Source organism: Mobula birostris, chromosome 11 (assembly GCF_030028105.1).
Source record: "Mobula birostris isolate sMobBir1 chromosome 11, sMobBir1.hap1, whole genome shotgun sequence".
Lineage (NCBI taxonomy): Eukaryota > Metazoa > Chordata > Chondrichthyes > Myliobatiformes > Myliobatidae > Mobula > Mobula birostris.
Genome location: NC_092380.1, coordinates 117763163 through 117782940, shown reverse-complemented (window position 1 = coordinate 117782940; position 19778 = coordinate 117763163). Strand labels below are relative to the sequence as shown.

At 41.0% G+C, this 19778-nt stretch overlaps 1 long non-coding RNA gene across 1 annotated transcript in view; it reads left to right on the top strand.

The window, feature by feature from the left end:
• LOC140205586 (uncharacterized) overlaps positions 1-18571 on the top strand; it is a 48004-nt gene extending 29433 nt beyond the window's left edge. The window contains exon 3 of the long non-coding RNA XR_011887877.1: positions 18505-18571. This is a non-coding gene — a long non-coding RNA (uncharacterized lncRNA). The remainder of the gene's footprint in view (positions 1-18504) is intronic.
• The last annotated feature ends 1207 nt before the right edge of the window (positions 18572-19778 follow it).

The following is a 19778-nucleotide window of genomic DNA, read 5'->3' as shown; positions in this document are numbered from 1 at the left end:
AGCCTTCAGGAATAGGGTCTTTCACTTTCGAGCATTCCTTGGTATATTGCTGGGAACATGTTTCCCCAGGGACACCAGGCCATTTCCTCACTGGGTCTCCTCTAAGTTTTCCCACGTCTCTCTCTGCTTAGATGCCCAGGGGCTCACTCTCCAAGGGGTTTCCTGTCGTCCACACTCCCACCTGAAGTGCCCCTCTTCATCACAGTTATAACAGACAATACTGGCCACTCCCCTTCTTGTGGAAACCCGGCTACCAGCAGCCCTCTGCGTAGTACGTCCCCTTAGGGGGGGTTGCCTCTCTATCAGTTCCATCATAGGGGAGGGGGCACACCTGCTATAACAACCGGGACATCTCAGTTCTCAACTCTGCCACGATTTCGGGTACCACTCCCCGGGTTGGGCTATCCATAGTCACTTCTACACAAGGGGCTACTACCAAGAACTGTACCCTGCTGATGGAGCCCTCCTGCATTTCCGACGCATTCTGCTCCTCCCGTACTTCCCTGATCAGCTGAACAAACAAGGGAGGGGGGCACGTCTTACGAGACAATCAGAAACCCCGAAGGATCAGGTCCTAGGGCTCGTGCCCTTTGCTATTTGGTGCATTCTTAACTGATCCACCTCAGCCGCCTAGATGGCCCCTCTGCACTGCAAGCAATTTAGCTGCCTCTCTAGCCGAAAGGTGTAGGCAGAAAGCTTCTCCTCTTTCTCCTGACGCATGTTCTGAAACCCCGTCATGAGCTCCATTGGGCTTCCTGTTTCCAGTGCCCGTAAGCCGCGGCAGTGGCAAGGGGGTTCTGGGGCTTTACGGCTCTCACAGCGTCAGCAGCCCACCCTCTTAAACTCTCAACCAGTCTCTGTCTCTTTACGTCATCAGAGCTCTGCCACTCATCTAACAACTGAGATGATCTTCGCCACCCAAGTCTCATACTTCTCTTCCCCCTCGGGGGTGGGCATTATTCCAGAGAATATTCTTAGCTTCTGATGACTCGGACCCTCTGCCTGTTCACTGGGCCATTGATTCACCAGAAAGGTAAGGGGGCTGATACCAACTCAGAACTCTCACTTCACTGGGTGACAGGGACTAATTAGATATTCCAAATCCGACTGCTCCTTCCCCGCACTCCTCAGAAACGAGAGAACACTGTCTTTGAAGTCTCCGCTCCCACCTATGGGAGACTCTACTTGCAATTCGGCCCGCTCTGCCAGCACTCTCCTCCTCCCGAAAAGTATGGACAGCCTCACCTGGGGCCCCAATAGTGCCAGGCAGCTCCACTGCTGTTACGCTAGTCTGAACTAAAACAAGGTCTGTGCCTGCCATTTTATCAAATCTCCGCCCCACAATCGTAACTTTGCCGACAGCTTTAACAGTACTTAAAAGTGGAATTAACAATTCACCCAGAGTACAAATATCTAGCCCACTTAACACATATGCATTAGTTACCGGTAACCCTGGAGATGCACACCACCGCTCAACCCTGGTAGCATCCATTCTAGCACAGACTTAAACACACAACCCACTGGATCAATACTTGGGGCAATCACACAGCATCCAAGGAAATCAATCCCAGAAGGATACACCCACAATTGTAACCCTCAGGTTCAGCTGGCAGTTTTACTCTAGGGAAGACAGTCTCTGGCCCCGCCAAACGTGTGGAATCTGAGGTGCAAAGCCTCTTGTCTGTGTGGATGCTGTGTGATCTGTTCCCCTGTTACAAATGAGTACCACGAAACAACAGACAGTACACCATATGCAGTTAAGTGATTTAGCTTCATAGTTCATATTTCGACTAAGGGTTAGTAAAGAAAAACAAAAAGGAAAGGGCCCATTTCAATGAAACAGTCCAATATGCACATTGGAGGTCACTGTTTCCCTTTCTTTGGTCCTCCATTGATTTTCCCCGGGCTTCACCAATTCCTGTCCCCACTCCAAGTCCGCTCCGTCTTGCTGTCTATGATCTCCCCTTTTGCGTGTCTTCTTCCTTCATCTCTTGCCGAACCAAGAGACAGATCACCTCACTCTCAGGAACACAATAAGAAAAAAACACTCCCTTCATTGGACGGCGCACAATCCAAAGCCCCTGTTATCTCTAGTCATAACCCAAACACCGCTGCTAGAGAAAAACCATTATGTTAGCAGTGAAACCTTTCCCAGGGCTTTACACTTATAAGAATCTTCAGTCAGAAGTGCCGAGTATGATCCAGCTTGGCCTCCTCCAGAAGGCCCCAGTATCCCAGATGTCAGTATGCAGCCAATCTGATTCACTCCATGTAATATCAGGAAGTAGCTGAATGCACTGGATACTGCGAAGACTGGGCCCAGACAAAATCCTGGCAACAGTCCTGAAGAGCTGTGCTCCAGAACTTGCTGTGCCACTAGCCAAGCTGTTCCAGTACAGCTGCAACACTGGCATCTACCCAACAAGGTGGATTGCCCAGGTATGTCCTGTACACAAGATCAGGACAATTCCAGCCCAGACAATTACCTCCCTATCAGCCTACTCACAATCATCAGCACAGTAATGGAAGGGGTCATCAACAGTGCTATCATGCAGCACCTATTCGGCAATAACCTGCTTACAGATGCCCAGTTTGGGTTCCTAAAGGCTTCTCAGCTCCTGACCTCATCACCTTGGTCTAAACATGGACCAAAGAGCTAAATACCAGAGGTGAGCTGAGAGCGATAGCCCTCGACATCAAGACAGCATTTGACCGAGTATGGCATCAAGGTGTCCTAAATAAAATGGGAATGGAAATTTTATGGGATTTAGGGGGAAACCCTCCACTGGTTGGAATCATACCTGACACAAAGGAAGATGGTTGTGGTGGTTGGAGGTCAATCATCTCATCCTCAGGACATCACTGCAGGAGTTCCTCAGGGAAGTGTCCAAGGACCAACCATCTTCAGCTGCTTCATCAATGATCTTCCTTCTGTCATAAGGTCGGAAGTGAGGATGTCCGCAGATGACTGCACAATGTTCTGCACCTTCATGACTCCTCATAGTGAAACAATTCATACCCAAATGCAGCAAGACCTGGACAATATCCAGGCTTGGGCTGCCAAGTGGCAAGAAACATTCGAGCCACGCAAGTACCAGGCAAGAGAGGCTCTCACCATTGCCCCTCGACATTAAGTGGCATCACCATCACTGAATCCCCTACTATCAACATCCCAAGGGATACCATTGACAGGAAACTGAGCTGGTCTAGCCAAATAAGCACCGTGGCTACTAGAGCAGGTCAAAGGCTAGGAATCTTGTGGCGTGCAACTCACCTCCTGACTCCCAAAGCCTGTCCACCCTCCACAAGGCTCCACCAACACACAAGAAGCTTGACACCATCCAGTATAAGGCAGCCCACTTGGTTGGTACCCCTTCCACAAGCATCCAATCCCTCCACCATCGACAAACAGTTGCATCAGTGTGTACTATCCACTAGATGCACAAGAATCAACACCTTCCAGACCCACAACCACTACCATCTAGAAGGACGAGAACAGGAGATACCTGGGAACACCACCACTTGGAAATCCACCCCCCCCTCCCCAAGTCACTCACCATCCTGACTTGGAACACATCACTGTTCCTTCATTGTCGCTGGGTCAAAATCATAGAATTCCCTCCGTAACAGCACTGTGGGTGTATCTACACCTCGGGGACTGCAGCGGTTCAAGAAGGCAGCTCATCACCACCTTCTCAAGGGCAACTAGGGATAGGCAATGAATGCTGGCTTAGCTGGTGATGCCCACATCTGGAAATGAATAAATAAAAAAAAGCCTAGCACATCTTCTTCCCCTCACCTCGCCTTCTTACTCTGACTTGTCATCGTTTTTTTCCAGTTCTGATGAAATGGTCTCGGCCCGAAACGTTGACTATTTATAGATACTCCCTGATCTCCTAAGTTCCTCCAGCATTTTGTGCATGTTAACTGGAAGATACTGGCAGTATGCCATAAGCTCGAGTGTGCCAGGGAGCAGCAGTAGGTGCAGTTGCCATTACCAAAGAGAAAGTGTTTGGGAAACTTTGTAGACAAGTCACCTGGACCAGATGGACTACACCCCAGGGTTCTGAAAGATGTAACTGAAGAGATTATGGAGGTATTAGTAATGATCTTTGCAGAATAACTATATTCTGGCATGGTTCCAGAGCGCTGGAAAATTGCGTTTTCACTTCAGATTCAAGAAGGAAGGGAGGCAGAAGAAAGGAAATTATAGGTCAGTTAGCCTGACTCTAATGGTTGGGAAGTTGTTGGAGTTGATTGTTAAGGATGAGATTTCAGAGTATTGGAAGCATATGGTAAAATAAGCCAAAGTCAGTATGGTTTTCCTAAGGGGACAACTTGCCTGACAAATCTGTTGGAATGCTTTGAAGAAATAACAAGTAGGATCGACCTTGTAAAATACCTTTACAAAGTCTGTACAGACAACCTTCACTGCCTTGCCTTCATCAATTTTCCTGGTAATTTCCTCAAAGAAATCCGTAAGATTGGTTAGACATGCTGACAATTCTTAATCAGTCCATAACTATCCAAATGCTTGTATATCTAGTCCCTCAATATACCTTCCAATAACTTTCCCACTGCTGATGCCAGGCTCACTCAGCTACAATTTCCTTTAAAAAAAGGAGCCTTTTAATAATTAGCTATTCTCCAATCCTCCAGTACCTCACCTGCCACTAAATATCTCTGCTAGTATCACTGCAATTTCTGCACTTGCCTCCCATAGGGTCCGGGGGAACACCTTGTCAGACCTCGGGAATTTATCCACAGCAACTTACCTCAAGGTAGCAAGCACATCCTCCCCTGCAAATCTATATAGGGTCCATGATATCACTGCTGCTTTGTCTCTCTTCTAAGAACTCTGTCTGTCTCCCAAGTAAATACAGATGCAAAAAAAAAAAGGTCATTTAAGCTATCCCCCTTCTCGTTTGGCTCCATGCAAAAGACCATAAGACATCGGAACAGGATGAGGCCATTTGGTCCATCAAGTCTGCCCTGCCATTTAATCATGGCTGATCCTTTTCTCCCCTCCTCAGCCCCACTCCCCAACCTTCTCCCCGTAGCCTTTGATGCCATGTCCAATCAAGAACCTATCAAGATCTGCCTTAAATACAGTCAATGACCTGGCCTTTACAGCTGTCTGTGGTAATAAATTCCACAAAGTCACCACCCTCTGGCTAAAGAAAATTCTGTGCATCTGTGTTTTAAATGGGCGCCCCTCCATCCTGAGTCTGTGCCCTCTTGTCCTAGACTCCCCCATCATGGGAAACATTGTTTCCACATCTACTGTCTAGGCCTTCCAACATTTGAAAGGTTTCAGTGAGATTCCCCACCCCCCAACATCCTTCTAAATTCCAGTGAGTACACTCCCAAAACTATCAAATGTTCCTTGTATGATACTTCATTCCCAGAATCATCCTTGTGAACCTCCTCTAAACCCTCTCCATTGCTAGCACATCTCTTTCAAAATGAGGAGCCCAAAACTATTCACTCAAGGTGAGGCCTCACCAGTGCCTTATAAAGCTTCAGCATCACATCCCTGCTCTTGTATTCTAGACCTCTTGAAATGAATGCTAACATTGTATTTGCCTTCCTCACCACTGACTCAACCTACAAGTTGACCTTTAGGGTGTCCTGCACAAAGACTCCCGAGTATCTTTGCATCTCAGGTTTTTGGATTTTTTTCCCTGTTTAGAAAAGTCTGCACATCTATTTTGACTACCAAGATGCATGACCATGCATTTCCCAACATTATATTTCATTTGCTACTTTTTTGCACATTCTCCTAATCTGTCTTAAATCCTTCTGCGGTTTATCTGCTTCCTCAACACTACCTGCCTCTGTTCCGATCTTCGAATCATCTGCACCCTTGGCAACAAAGCCATCTATTCCATCATCTAAGTCATTGACATACAGCATAAAAAGAAGCAGCCCCAACACCGACACCTGCTGAACACCACTAGTCACTGGCAACCAACCAGAAAGGGATCCTTTTACTCCCACTCACTGCCCCCTAACAATCAGCCAATGCTGTAACCATGCCAGTAACTTTCCAGTAATACCATGGACTCTTAACTTGGTAAGCAGCCTCATGTGTGAAATCTTGTCAAAGGCCTTCTGAAAGTCCAAATATTCAACATCCACTACATCCCCTTTATCTACCCTACATGTAATATCCTCAAAGAACTCCAACAGCTTTGTCAGGCAAGATTTTCCCTTAAGGAAACCATGCTGACTGTCCTATTTTGTCCTGTGTCAGCAAAGATTACCATTCTGATCATCCAGAGGACTAATTCCTTGTAATCCTTTTGCTCTTAAAATATCTGAAGTAGCCATTAGGAATTGCCTTTACCTTGTCTGCTAGTGCAACCTCATGCCACCTTTTAGCCCTTCTAATTTCTTTCTTGTATCATCATGCACCTTTGGAGAAGGAATAAAAGCGCAGACTATTTATTTTTCAATGGGCAGAAAATTCAAAAATCCAAAGTGGAAAGGGACTTGAGAGTCCTCGTGCAGGATTCCCTCAAAGTTAACTTGCAGAAGGCAAATATAATGTAAGCATTCATTTTGTGAGAACTGGAATATAAAAGCAAGGCTGTAGTGTTGAGGTTTTGAGATTTTATTTGGCACTGGTGAGTCCCTGCTTTGTGTATTATGAGCTGTCTTGAGCCCCTTATCAAAGAAAGGATGTGCTGACATTTGAGAGGGTTCAAAGAAGGTTCACGAAAATGATTTCAGCATTGAATGACTTGTCATATGAAGAGTGTTTGATGGCTCTGGGCCTGTATTCACTAGAGTTCAGAAGAATGAGGGGTGACCCCATTGAAACCTATCAAATGGTGGAAGGCTTTGATCGAGTGGATGTGGAGAGTCTAAGACCAGAGAACACAGCCTCAGAATAGAGCGGTCTCCTTTTAGAATGAAGATGAGGAGGAATTTCTTTAGCTAGAAAGTGGTGAATCAGTGGAATTTGTTGCCACAGGCCACTGTGGAGGCTAAGTCATTAAATATATTTAAGTCAGAGGTTGAAGAATTCTTGACTGGTCAGGGCATGAAGGGATATGGGGGGGCACAGGAGATTGGGGCTGAGAGGAAAAATGATCAGCCATGATGGAATGGCGGAGCAGACTTGATGTGCCAAATGGCTAAACTCTGTTCCTATGTCTTATGGTCTTATTTTCTCATGTTTGTGTGTCTTCCACAGTGAAGACTGACAAAATACTTATTCAAGCAACACGCACAAAATGCTGGTGGAATGCAGCAGGCCAGGCAGCATCTATAGGAAGAAGTACAGTGGACGTTTTGGGCTGAGACCCTTTGTCAGGACTAACTGAAAGAAGAGATAGTAAGAGATTTGAAAGTGGGAGGGGGAGGGGGGAGATCTGAAATGATAGGAGAAGACAGGAGGGGGAGGGATAGAGCTAACAGCTGGAAAGTTGATTGGGAAAAGGGATACAAGGCTGGAGAAGGGAGAGGATCATGGGACGGGAGGCCTGGGGAGAAAGAAAGGGGGAGGGGAGCACGAGAGGAAGATGGAGAGCAGGCAAGGAGTTATTGTGAGAGGGACAGAAAGAGAAAAAAGAGAGAAAAAAAATAACCAAGGGATGGGGTACGAGGGGGAGGAGGGGCATTAACGGAAGTTAGAGAAGTCAATGTTCATACCATCAGGTTGGAGGCTACCCAGATGGAATATAAGGTGTTGTTCCTCCAACCTGAGTGTGGCATCATCCTGACAGTAGAAGAGGCCGTGGATAGACATATCAAAATGGGAATGGGACGTGGAATTAAAATGTGTGGCCACTGGGAGATCCTGCTTTCTCTGGTGGACAGAGCGTAGGTGTTCAGCGAAATGGTCTCCCAGTCTGCGTTGGGTCTCACCAATGTATAGAAGGCCACACCAGGAGCACCGGACGCAGTATATTACAACAGCTGATTTACGGGTGAAGTGTCGCCTCACCTGGAAGGGCTGTCTGGGGGCTGAATGGTGGTGAGGGAGGAAGTGTAAGGGCATGTGTAGTACTTTTCCGCTTACAAGGATAAGTGCCGGGAGGGAGATTGGTGGGAAGGGATGGGGGGGGGGGAACGAATGGACCAGGGAGTCACGTAGGGAGCGATCCCTGTGGAAAGCAGAGAGAGGTGGGGGAGGGAAAGATGTGCTTGGTAGTGGGATCCTGTTGGAGGTGGCGGAAGTTACGGAGAATTATATTTTGGACCCGGAGGCTGGTAGAGGCGTGTTTGCGTTTTTAAATACTTATTCAGTTCATCTGCCATTTTTATCCTCCATTACTTTCTCAACAGCACCATTTTCTGGTAGTCCAATATCTATTCTCGCCTCTATTTTACTCTTTGTACATCTGACAAAAACTTTTGGTATTCTCTTTGATATTATTGGCTAGTTTATCTTTGTATTTCATCTTTTCACTCCTTCTGGCTTTGTTTGTTGCCTTCTGTTTTTGAAAAGCTTTCCAATCTAACAATTTCCCATTAATTTTTGTTATATTATATGCCCTCTCTTTGCTTTAATGTTTTTTTTTACTTCTCTGCTCCCCAACAGTTATGTCATCCTGCCTTTAGAATACTATTTCTTTGGGATTTATAAATCCTGTGCCTTCTGAATGACTCCCAGAAACTCCAGCCATTGCTGTTCTGTGATCATCCCTACTAGGGTTCTGTTCCAAAAAAGTTTGGCCAGCTCCTCCCTCATGGCTCTATAATTCCTTTTACTCCACTGTAATGCTGATACATCTGACTTTAGCTTCTCTTTCTCAAATTGCCATGTGAATTCTATTCTATTCTGATCACTGGCTCCTGAGTGTCCCCTTACCCTAAACTCCCTGATCTAATCTGGTTTACTGCACAGCACCCAGTACAGAATAGCCTCTCCCCCATTGGGCTCAACTACAATCTGCTCTGGAAAACCATCTCTTAGGCATTCTTCAAATTCTCTCTTGAGGATCCAACACCAACCTGGTTATCCTAATTTACCCGCATATTGAAATCCCCCCACTACTGTGTTATCATTGCCCTTTTAGCATGTTTTTTCCACTTTCCACTGTAATTTGTACCCCACATCCTGGCTACTGTTCAGAGGCCTGCATACAACTTCCATCGGGATCTTTTTACCCTTGCAGTTTCTTAGCTCTTACTGCAAGGATCTTACTTCTTCTAATCCTATGTCATCGCTTTCTAAGGATTTGACTTCATTTTTTACCAGCAGAGCCACCCCACCCCCTCTGCCTGTCCTTTTAATATAATGTTTATCCTTGGATATTCAGCTCCCAACTATGATCTTCTTTCAGCAGACTCAGTGATGCCCACAAAGTCATACCTACCGATCTGTAGCTCGACAGGATCATTTACCTTATTCCATGTACTGTTGGCATTCGAATACAGGACTGGCAGCAGGAAGATGTCCTCTGAACATCTGAAAAAAAAGACAACATCTCACAGGGACGCCTGTGCAGGCTTGGACATTATTGCGTAGCAGTTGAGGGGTGACCACTTCAAAATGTATAAAATCCTGGGGCATGACCTACAGGGAGTGGTTGGACAATAATAATAATAATAATAACCATCGGAATGTTGAGGGACAGATATGTAATCAGTTAATGTAATGTGTAAATATAATGGGGTTGTTCTCATGGGAGATTTCAACTTCCATAGTATAAACTGGGACTTTTTTTAGTGTAAGGGGTTTAGATGGGACTGAATTTGTTAAGTGTATCCAGTAAAGTTTCTAGAATCAATATGTGCATGGTCCAATAGGAGGAGGGGTTGATTAATACGCCTAGCTAGGTGACTGACCTTTCAGTGGGGAAACGGTGAGGGAAAAGTGACCGCAACTCCTTACCTTTCAGCATAGTTATAGATAAGGATAGGTATGGTCCTCTGAGAGTGTTTGAAATTGGAGTAGAGCAAATTATGAGGGCATAAGGCAGTAACTGAGAAATGTTAATTGAGAACACCTTTTCTCTGGCAAGTCCATATGTGGAAGATGTTTAAAGATCAATTGCACAGAGTACAGGAAATGTATGTTCCTGGTAGAAGGAAGGACAGGGATAGAAAGATGAGAACCTTGGACGTCCAGAGAAGTGATGAATTTAGACAAGAAAAAGCAAAAGTATGTTAAACTGTGGAAGTTAGGATTGAACTAAAGCACATGAAGAGTATGAAGAAACCAGTAAAGAACTAAAGAAGGGAATTAGGGAAGCAAGGAGAGACTATGGAAAGTTCTTGGCAAGTAGAATTAAGGAGAATCCCAAGGCATTCTATACATCCATCAAGAGTAAAAAAATAATTAGGGAGAGGGTGGGACCTCTCAGGGATAAAGGGGGGAACACTTGCTTGGATGCAGAGAATGAGTGAGTACTGAAATGAGTACTTTGCTTCAGTATTTACCAAGGAAAAGGATATAGAGGACCAGAAAATAGCGCTGAGTGTATAAATTTGTTAGAGCATTTAGAGGTCAAGGATGAGGAAATGTTGGGCCTCCTAAGGTCTATTATGGTGGATACGTCCCCAGGCCTGATAGGATTTACCCTGGAGACCGTCCCTGTCTGCAAATTGAGTAGCAGTATTTTTGTGCTGCTCTTAGTTTTCTTTCTCTTCCCCAGTTTAAACTTTGAATTTAAAATTTTTATTTGCTGATTCTTGAGCGGGAACAATATGTTTATGTCTACGAGAAGTGGGAAGAATTTACCTGAACCTAGTGATAAAGGTAATGGGAAAGGAAAGGTGCAAAAGGAAAGATCTGATGAAATGCCATCGTGGGCTGAAGATATCGTTCGGACACTGAATTCAATTAAGGATCAGAATGGATTAATTAAAGACCAACTGGAAAAGAATAGTAATGAAATGAAGTCATTTCTGAGAAAACTTCAAGACCTGGAAACTCACGTTTTTACACATGAAGAGGAATTGAAGATAACTAAGCAAAAGTTGTCTGAAGCTGCAACTCATTTGGAAAGATATCAAAATAAGATTATAGACCTGGAAACTAGGTCACACTGAAAGAATATACGAATTGTTGGGCTGCAAGAGGGAGCTGAAGATGGAGATTTAATTGCTTACTTTGGTAAGCTTTTTCACACTTTATTTCCTACCATTCTATCAAAGCCGCCTGCTATAGAAAAGGCACACAGGGCGTTTACTTCAAAACTGAAGGATTCTAGTAAACCAAGATCTGTTCTGGTTTGCTTTCATCACTTTAAAATTAAAGATCAAATAATGCGACAGGCAAGAAAACAGAGAGTTTTTAGATTTATGGAGTCTGAGCTCCGTTTTTACGAAGATTATCCAAGAGAGGTAATGGAACAAAGATCAGAATTTGCTCTGGTAATGAAACAGGCATATGATAAGAAACTGTTTCCCTCTCTGAGGTATCCGACAAGAATTAAAGTTTTTCCTGCTAATTCTCCTCCTCGTACTTTTTTTCATCCAAAAGCTGCACTGGACTTTGTTCAGGCTATACCCGCCAGCGTTACTGACGCCGCTACTGAATGAACTATCTGAAAGGTTGTTTGGCTATCTGTATATTATTCGCATTTTGGAAAGAAGATTTATGAAGGTCATTTGTATATTTCATTGAGAGACTAATAAAAGAAGACAAGGAGAGTTGTTCATTATTGCATATTGTTGGTTTTCCTTTGGAAAGATTTATGGCTCAAGTATGACTGTCTAAATGATCATCTGAACATTCGACTGAGAAAAGAAGATGAGGGGATTCGTTCCTTTAATTTAATACTTGGCTTGATGATTTTTTTGTTTTTTTAATCAGCTAATTGGTAGATTTTTCCCCACTAATAGGGCTTTTTTTTTATATATATATATATATATATATATATATTTGGGTTTAATTACTTATGCTATTATTAATTAGCATTTTTGAAAATTCAGCTGGGGCAAATATACTATTCATTTTTTTTCTGTTTTATTATAATATTTTATAATTGAATTTAACGTTTTCTTAGGGAGTTAATGTTAAACTTAAATATAGCACTGTTTTTTCTCTCTAAGAGATAACATTATTTTGATTCTTTCTTGTTTATTAGATGTTGGAATGTAAATACTTTGCTGAGACTTTATTGTTTTTTTTACAAGGTCGCTCTACTCTTTTTACTAACTGGGGGGAGGGAAAGAAAATACAGACGGAGCGGTCAGTGGCTTTGAAATCTATTATAGATTGCTTGCCTTTTTCTTGGATTTTTGGGAAGGGGGTGGGATTAGAGTTAGGGGCTTTTTCCCATTGGGTGGTTCTGGACCATGTGTATTTTCTAACTGGTTGTATTCTTCATCGCCGCCATTTTTGATCATCCTGTATTGGTATGTGCTCTGCGCATGTATAAAGTAGTATAAAATTACAGTTTGCTATTTAAGTGGATTAATATAATAAATTGGAATGTATGTGGTTGGAATCATCCTATTAAATGAAAAAAGACTTTTAAAATTATTAACCAATTCCAACCTGATATAATTTTTGCTCAAGATTTTTGGATGGTGGAACAGTTTGCAATTTCACTCTACCTCTCAGAGTAAAACAAAAGGTGTGTCAATTTTTATTAAATCTAATATATTTATTCAAGAGGATATTGAATCAGATTCTAATGGTAGATTTTTAATTGTTAAAGCAATGATCTGTAACAGCAAAGTTGTTTTGGTCAATTTGTATGGACCTAACTTAGATGATCCTTCTTTTTTTAAAATGGTATTTGCTTTACTGCCTGAATTAAATGAATATATGCTGATAATGGGTGGGGATTTTAACTGTTGCTTAAATCCTATGATTGATAACAGCATAACCAACCAGCGACTTCCAAATTGTTTTGTGTCATTTTTTAATTCCTTTTTCATTGATTTTGGGTTGATTGATTTGTGGAGGTATCTCCATCCCGATAACAGAGAATATTCTTTCTTCTCACATGTTTATAAAAAATATTTGAGGATTGATTATATTATAATCGATCCCCGCTTCTTGCCTAGTGTTAAAAATTGTGAATATGACACTATTGCTATATCTGATCATGCACCTCTGAGTTTGTGTTTTGAATTTGATGATGTCATTCTTGCCCGCCCACCATGGCGCATGTCTCAGACATTATTGCAAAACTCTGACTTTGTCAGTTTTATTGAAACTCAGATAAAAGATTTTTTTTCTTTTTAATGATATAGGGGGTATGTCCAAATTAATTATATGGGATACATTTAAAGCATTTTTACGTGGTCAGATTATTTCTTATTCAGCTAAACTTAAAAAACAGACTAAAGCAGAATTAGATAGAATTTCAAAACAAATCAAAGATTTAGATAATATCTGTGCAATTTCCCCCAATATTGATTTATTTAAACAAAGGGTGGAACTTTGATCACAATATAACCTGTTAGTAACTCATCCCATTGAAAGCTATTTGCTTAAGTTAAAGGGCCAGTTTTATATGTTTGGAGATAAAAATAATAAACTGCTTGCATCTCAATTAAAAATGGCTGCAGCCAAAAGGCAAATCATGGAAATTCGTAGGAAAGATGGTACCTTAGCTCAGGAATATGAAGAAATTAATAAAATTTTTCAAGATTTTTATGCTGAACTTTATAAATCTCAATGTCCGTAGATTCCTCTGAAATGAATGCTTTTTTTTTACGAAAGATTGCTTTTCCTAAAATCTTGGCTGAGGATCAAAAAACTCTTGATGCTCAAATCACTGAAGCCAAAATTCATAAAGCTATTTTTTCAATGCAATCTGGTAAGTCCCCGGGACTTGATGGCTATCCCGTAGAATTTTATAAAAAATTCGGAAAGTAGCTTTCTCCGTATATGTTGGAAATGTTTAAGGATTCTTTTGTGAAAGGTGACTTACCCTCTACCTTTTATGAGGTTTCTATTTCTTTAATTCTTAAAAAAGATAAAGATCCCACTGACTGTGCTTCATATAGACCTATTTCATTATTGAATGTTGACACTAAGATTCTCTCACAGGTAATGGCCAATCGGTTGGAGAATTTTTGGGTAAAATTATTTTTAAAGATCAAACAGGCTTTATAAAGGGTCACTATTCTTTTTCAAATGTTCGGAGACTATTTAACATTATATATTCGTCCTCTTCTAAAATTCCACAGTGTTGTATCTTTGGATGCTGAAAAAGCGTTTGAACGAATCAAATGGAAATATTTATTCAATGCTTTAGAGAAATTTGGCTTTGGTGCTAATTTTAATAATTGGATTAAAATGATATATAAAACTCCTATTGCTACTGTTGTCACTAATAATTGTAGGTCTCCTTTTTTTCAGCTTTCACGGGGGACAAGGCAAGGCTGTCCATTAAGTCCTTTGTTATTTAATTTAATATTAGAACCCCTTGCTATTGCTCTTCGTGAGGCTAAAAATATCCATGGGATACTTGTGAATGAGACCATGCATAAGGTCTCTCTTTATGCTGATGATTTAATGGTTTATATATCTAACCTTGACAAATCTATTCCTGCCCTGTTAAAATTATTTAATGAATTCGGAAGTTTTTCAGGACATAAAATTAATTTTAGTAAAAGTGAATTGTTTCTTTTAAATGAATCTGTCTCTATGCATGATAATACTTTTAAAGTCATGGATTCTTTTAGATATTTAGGTATTACAATTACTAAAAAATATAAGTATCTTTATAAAGCCAACTTTGTTCCTTTAGTAGACTCTATGAAGTATTTATTTAGTAGATGGAGTCCACTTACATTTTCACTTGTTGGTTGTATTCATATAGTTAAAATGACGATTTTACCAAAATTTTTATATTTATTTCAGATATCCCAGTTTTTTTGACTAAGTAGTTTTTTGATCGGATTGATTCTATTATTTTATCTTTTATTTGGAATAATAAAAGACTGAGAATTAGTAAATGTCACTTACAAAAATTGAAAAAGGAGGGAGGTCTTGCTTTGCCTAATCTAAAAATGTATTATTGGGCTATTAATGTGTGATACATGTCCTTTTGGTTATATTGAGTTGATAAAAGTGATCGGCCAGTTTGGGTAGACCTGGAACTGAAAGTTGTAAAACAGTTTTATTTAACCTCGTTATTGGGAGCTGCTTTACCTATACAATTAGCTAAAGTTACTAATTTAAATCTATATCCTGTGATTAAGTATTCTTTACAAATTTGGCTCCAGTTCTGCAATTTTTTTAATTTAAAAAAATTTAAACTTTTTAGTTTAATTTATCAAAATTACTTTTTTATGCCTTCTTTGAGTGATTCAATTTTTTACTTTGGAAAACTAAAGGTATTAATTCTTTTTTGGATTTATTTAAAGAAGATAGATTGATGTCTTTTGAACAATTAATTGATAAATATTTTCTTTCATACTCACACTTTCTGCAATACCTTCAAGTTAGACATTTTTTACAAAAATATTTAAGTAGTTTTCCTTACATATTGGAGGTTGACCTGTTAGATACTATTATGAGTATGAACCCTTCAACAAAGGGTTCTATTGGAAGAATTTATAATTTATTATTACAATGGGATAAGCGTCCTTTATCTAAGATTAAACAGGATTGGGAAAAGGAACTCAATTTGACTTTTATCACAGAGGATTGGATGTGGATTTTGAAGTTGGTTAACTCTTCAATTTGTTCTAGCCATTCATTGATTCAATTTAAAATTGTACATCATTATCATTTGATGAAGGAGAGACTTTCTAAAATCTTTCCTAATGTTGATAGTCATTGTGATAGATGTAAAACTGAGATAGCTGCACTGACACATATGTTTTGGTTTTGTTCTATATTGGAACAGTTCTGGAAGTCAGTTTTTTCAACAATTTCTAAAGCACTTCAAATTATTCTACAACCTAATAAATTAACTGTGCTTTTTGGAATAATTCCTCAAAATATTCATGGTATTTCTGTGTCTGACCAACATGTCACTGCATTTGTTACATTGATAGCTAGAAGGGCCATTTTGTTGAAGTGGAAGGATACATCAGCTTCCACTTTGTCACAATGGTTCTCTCAAGTGATGCTATGTCTTAGTCTGGAGAAAATTAGAAGTCGAACCTTTGAACCTTTATTTGATTTTGAGAAAAGATGGGGCTCAATTGCTTGTTATTATCATTTGAGCTAATTGATAGATTTTTTCCACAATCTAATTGTAAATTTTTTGGTATATTTTCTTGCTGGTGGTTTGATGTTTATTTTTAGAAGCTTTTTGTATGACGTATGGCTCCGGGGTTGTACACCCAATGGTTTTTTTTCCTCACTTTTTCTGCTTAGTAGGTTTTTTTTGTTATCACAAATTTTTTTTCAATCTTTAAGATAATGTCTTTTTTGAGACATTGTACATGTTGTTACTTCAGTGTACTCGTGTTATTTCTTTTGTATAATATAACAATAAAAAGATTTGAAAAGAAAGGATTTACTCCAGGTTACTGAAAGAGGCAAGAGACGAGATCGTTGGGCCCTTGACCAGTATCTTTTTCTCCTCTCTAGCCGCAGGCAAGGTCCTGGAGGACTGGCAAGTGGCTGATGTTGTACCTCTATTTAAGAAGGGAACAAGGGAAAATGCTGGGAACCATTGACTGGCAAGTCTCATGTCAGGGGATTGTGTAAGAAGATGACTCTCCCCTACCCTGTGCAAACATCCAGTGGAATTACACACTTCCCTCACTGCTTACTATCCCTTTTTATATGATTCCATTCTCCCACTCACTCCACACTCATAAGACATCAAAGTAGAATTAGGTATTCAGCCCATCAAGTCTGTTCTGCCATTCCATCGAAGCTGATTTATTTTCCTTTTCAACCCCGTTCTCCCTCTAACTTGTTTGTTAAGAAACTGTCAACCTCGACTTTAAATAAAGCCACTGATTATCTCCATTGAGATAACTCCTCCGACATTAACTCTATCATTCCCGGGATCAATCTCAAAAACCTCCTCTGAAACCTCTCCAATGCTAGCATGTCCTTTCTTAAATATGGGTCCAAATTTGGGCATTCTAGTGGTGTTGTGTTGGGGTCAGTGTTAGGTCTGCTATTTTTCACATTTTGTGCTAATTATCTGAACAATGGAAATGATAACTATGTGGCCAAGTTTGTGGACAATATGAAGATAGGTGGAGGGGGCATGTAGTGTTGAGGAAGCAGGGAATCTGCAGGAGGACTTAGACAGATAAGAAAATGACAAAGAAATGGCAGATGGGTTACAGTGTAAGGAAGTGTATGGTCATGCACTTTGGTACGAGGAATAAAGGTGTGGACTATTTTCTAAACAGGGAGCAAATTCAGAAATCGAAGGGATGGGTAGAGCCACTATGATCCAGTACATAATACTCCGAGTGGTCTGACCAATACCTTGTAAAACCTCAGCATTACATCCTTGCTTTTGTATTCTCGTCCTCTGAAAATGAATGCTAATGTTGCATTTGCCTTCCTTATGACTGGCTCAACCTGCAAGTTAATCTTTAGGGAACCCTGCACGAGCACTCCCAAGTCTCTTTACTCTAAGATGACACAAAGGTTGGGGGTGTTGTGGATAGTGTGGAGGGCTGTCAGAGGTTACAGCGGGACATTGATAGGATGCAAAACTGGGCTGAGAAGTGGCAAATGGGAGTTCAACCCAGATATGTGTGAAGTAGTTCATTTTTGTAGGTCAAATATGATGGCAGAATATAGTATTAATGGTAAGACTCTTGGCAGTGTGGAGGATCAGAGGGATCTTGGGGTCTGTCTATAGAACACTCAAAGCTGCTGCGTAGGTTGACTCTGTGGTTAAGAAGGCATACGGTACATTGGCCTTCATCAACTGTGGGATTGAGTTTAAGAGCCGAGAGGTAATGTTACAGTTATATAGGACCCTGGTCAGACCCCACGTGGAGTACTGTGCTCAGTTCTGCTCAACTCATTACAGGAAGGATGTGGAAATTATAGAAAGGGTGCAGAGGAGATTTACAAGGATGTTACCTGGATTGGGGAGCATGTCTTATAAGAATAAGTTGAGTGAACTTGGCCTTTTCTCCTTTGAGCAACGGAGGATGAGAGGTGACCCGATAGAGGTGTATAAGATGATGAGGGGCATTGATCGTGAGGATCATCAGAGGCTTTTCCCCAGGGCTGAAATGGCTAACATGAGAGGGCACAGTTTTAAGGTGCTTGGAAGTGGGTACAGAGGAGATGTCAGGGATAAGTTTTTCTATGCAGTGAGTACTTGGAACGGGCTGCCGGCGACGGTGGTGGAAGCGGATACATTAGGGTATTTTAAGAGACTCCTGGATAGGTACATGGAGCTTAGAAAAATAGAGGGCTATAGATAACCCTAGGTAATTTCTAAGGTAAGTACTTTTTCGGCACAGCTTTGTGGACTGAAGGGCCTGTATTGTGCTGTAGGCTTTTTCTATGTTTCTTTCTATATTTTCTGGGTTTCTAAATTTGCTCTCCATAGCAATGCACGAATGGCCTAATTCTACTCCCATGTTTTATGGTCTTGTGTCTGTCCCTTCAATGATCTCACTTTATTTTTCTTTGTCTTCTAGGCCAGAGACCGTAGACTTGTTGGTGATCTGGATGGAGTCAAACACTATGGCAACACAGCTAAATATCTCAACATCGCAGCAACTGTTCTCACCCTCCTGGTGTCTCTTCTTCTGATTATATTAGCATTTCTTGGAGTTTTTTCTGCGAGATATTATTATGGGTAGAAACAGCCTGTGGGGCAGCGTGAGGAGAGGTCATTGTATAACATTGACTGCTTCAACATTTTAAATCTTGAACTGCTGTTCTGTCTTGTGCTAATGCTAAGCTAGTTCTAAAGGATATTACAATGCAGGATTGATCATAGAGCACAAAATGTGCAATAAAAATGACAATGAATTCATTTTCTGTTTGTTTTGGAACATTGTGGCGCTCTAACATGCCATTACCTTCCTGCCCCTCTCCAATTGTCATCCAGTTCAAGTCCAAGTTTATAGTTGGCACCGACACGTACACGGAGCGTAGTGTCATGAACATCAGCAGCACAGGACAAATGCAAGTGAACAAATTTAAATTAAAATAAATTATACTCTCGCTAATCTCCTTAACAATTACAGAACTGCTTACACCCCTCCTTTCAGAAGACCAGAGATTCGAATCAAATCAAAATCATAAGACATAAGAGCAGAATTAGGCCATTTGGCCCATTGAGTCTGCTCTGCCATTCAATCATAACTTTTGATGCCATGTCCAATCAAGAACCTATCCAGCACTGCCTTAAATACACCCAATGGCCTGACCTCCACAGCTGTCTGTGATAATAAATTCCACAAATTCACCACCCTCTGACTAAAGAAATCTGTTTTAAATATACACTCTTGTCCTGGACTCTCTCACCATGGTAAACATCCTTTCCACATCTACTCTGTCTAGGCCTTTCAACATTTGAAAGGTTTCAATGAGATCCCCCGTTATTCTTCTAAATTCCAGCAGGTATAGACCAGAGCTATCAAACATAGTCATAGTCATACTTTATTGATCCCGGGGGAAATTGGTTTTCGTTACAGTTGCACCATAAATAATTAAATAGTAATAAAACCATAAATAATTAAATAGTAATATGTAAATTATGCCAGGAAATAAGTCCAGGACCAGCCTATTGGCTCAGGGTGTCTGACCCTCCAAGGGAGGAGTTGTGAAGTTTGATGGCCACAGGCAGGAATGACTTCCTATGACGATCTGTGTTGCATCTCGGAGGAATGAGTCTCTGGCTGAATGTATTCCTGTGTCCACCCTGTACATTATGTAGTGGATGGGAGACATTGACCAAGATGGC